At 43.6% G+C, this 2,405-nt stretch overlaps 1 non-coding gene across 1 annotated transcript; it reads left to right on the top strand.

Annotated features, from left to right (window-relative positions):
- The first annotated feature begins 427 nt into the window (after nt 1–427).
- LOC127668246 (small nucleolar RNA SNORA48) lies at nt 428–575 on the top strand. Its single transcript, XR_007974029.1, has one exon. It is a non-coding gene; the product is annotated as a small nucleolar RNA SNORA48 (small nucleolar RNA).
- The last annotated feature ends 1,830 nt before the right edge of the window (nt 576–2,405 follow it).

Genomic DNA, 2,405 nt, shown 5'->3' with positions numbered 1-2,405 from the left:
TTCCCCAGGAGGATCTCCTGCCTGGCTCTATCCCAGAATTCTTTCTGCCTCCTGGATGTCCCACCTCCTATTTCCTGCCTAAGCCATAGGCTATCAGATTTATTATTGACAGATGTCACATCCATACAGATATAAGATATTCTCTCTACAGGAAGTGGCACTGTTAAGAGGTGTGTACTTGTTGGAGGAAGTGTGTCACTGAGGATAGACTTTGAGGTCTCAGAGGCTCAAGCCAGACCCAATGGCTCACGGTCTCTTCCTGCTGCTTGCCCATGCAGATGTAGAATTCTCCCAGCTCCTCCTCAGCACCATGTCTGCCTACACACCACCATGCTTCCTGCTGTGCTGATAATGGACTAAACCTCTGAAATGCAAGCTAGCATTAATTAAATGCTTTCTTTTATGAGAGTAGTTTTGGTCACCTTCCAGCTTCCTGCAATGGGCAAAGAACCACCTTATCGGTGGTGGTGTTCTTATACCAGCGAGTGCCAGAGCAGAGGGCAGTTCTTTCTTTGTCCATCCTAGCTTGGTGCCTGGCTTGGTGGACAAAGCTGTTTTATGCCTAGGACACATAAAAATCAACTCAACTCAACTCAGCTCAACTCAGCTCAGCTCAACTCAACTCAACTCAACTCAGCTCAACTCAACTCAACTCAGCTCAACAACTCAACTCAACTCAGATCAAATCCAGGCAGCTCACCTCTGAGGAGGAATACAGAGAGACCTGTGGAATGCCATCCCACCCACAGACCAGGCGGGCCGTAGACCTGCTTGCCACCACACCATGCAGCTGGGATGGATGATGTCACCCAGGGGCCTGCTAGCCACAGAGCCACCACAATGTGCTAGCATGTGAGGAACAGGTGGGAGAGAAACAGAGAGGGGCAGCTTGAGCATTGTGACGAGAGATGGAACTGGAGACATGAGGGTGGAAAGGTGGAGCCTGTTGTAAATGGCCAGCCCCACCACCTGGGGCCATGGTGAGGGTCCAGCCTGGGCTGCCACTGAGGGCATGTCTGGGTCTGTGGCAAACCAATGGCTCATTGCAATGAACATTTGCAAGTAAAGATATGTGGACAAAGGAATATACTGTGGGACACACAGACACAATAGAGCTTCCATGATGAAATATTTTTTATGCTCTGTTTGTGTGTGTGTGTGTGTGTGTGTGTGTTATTTTGTGGGGGAAGTTGCAAGGGCAATGGGTAGATATGATAGGTTGGGGAGATAAGGGAGACTGGGGTACATGATGGGAAACTCATAAAGAATCAATAAAAAGTAAAAACTAAACTCTAGCAATACATAACAGGGTTTTAAAATATGATTTAATATTGTTATTAAATGAAAAGCATGTTAATCTTGCTTGGCATTATGTGGAAATGTTTATAAAATAGATGTAAATCCAAATTGTAGATGTCTTATACTGGTTTAGATAGTAAATGTTGTCATAGTAAGACTGATAAGGAGAATAATAAATTCATAGGTAGAATGAGTTAATATTTGATGTAATTCTTTTCCAGGGTCCAAAAGTCTTTACTTATTAAAAATGCATGAGGTGAATTCTTAAAAGGAAAATATTGAATGTATCCAACCTACACACACATACACACACACCAAAAAAAGAAAAGAAAAGAAAAAAGAAAAAAAGGAAAGAAAAAAGAAAAAAAAGGAAAAAAAAGAAAGAGAAAAGAAAAAAAGAGTTGGGGCTGGAGAGATGACTCAGCAGTTAAGAGTACTGACTGCTCTTCTGAAGGTCCTGAGTTCAAATCCCAGCAACCACATGGTGGCTCACAACCATCCATCATGAGATCAGCTGCCCTCTTTTGGTGTGTCTGAAGACAGCTACAGTGTACTTACATGTAAATAAGTAAATCCTTAAAAAAAAGAAAAAAGGAAAAGAAAAAAAGAGTTGCTTTGGTCATGGTGTCACTTCACAGCAATAAAACCATAAAACTCTCTCTCTCTCTCTCTCTCTCTCTCTCTCTCTCTCTCTCTGTGTGTGTGTGTGTGGCTGTGGCTGTATGTGTGTTCATGTGTGTTCGTTTAACTTGATTGTAATGGTCACTGGTATTAAGTTTGTAGATAACAAAGCTTCTTTTCAATGTCAGAAGTTTAGGCACTCATGAAGGTGACTTTGAAGGGGACATGGCGTCTCTTAGGGAGAGCAGTGACTGGGCATTCCAGGGTGGGTAATAAAATGCATGGCACAAAAGCTTGGAAGGTAAAAGACACAGGCAGTCAGGAACTATCTGCAGGAGATTAAAATGTGCATCACTGACGTAAGCACGGATTTAGGTGTCAGATTATGCAAAGGCATGGGCACGCTACGAAGGTGGTGGGTGTGGCTGCAAGTGGAAATGAGGGAATGTGAGAGTGGATAGGTGTGCATGGCTGTGTGGAGGTCA

This window comes from Apodemus sylvaticus, chromosome 17, assembly GCF_947179515.1.
Source record: "Apodemus sylvaticus chromosome 17, mApoSyl1.1, whole genome shotgun sequence".
Classification (NCBI taxonomy): domain Eukaryota; kingdom Metazoa; phylum Chordata; class Mammalia; order Rodentia; family Muridae; genus Apodemus; species Apodemus sylvaticus.
This window is presented reverse-complemented; position numbering and strand designations above follow the sequence as displayed.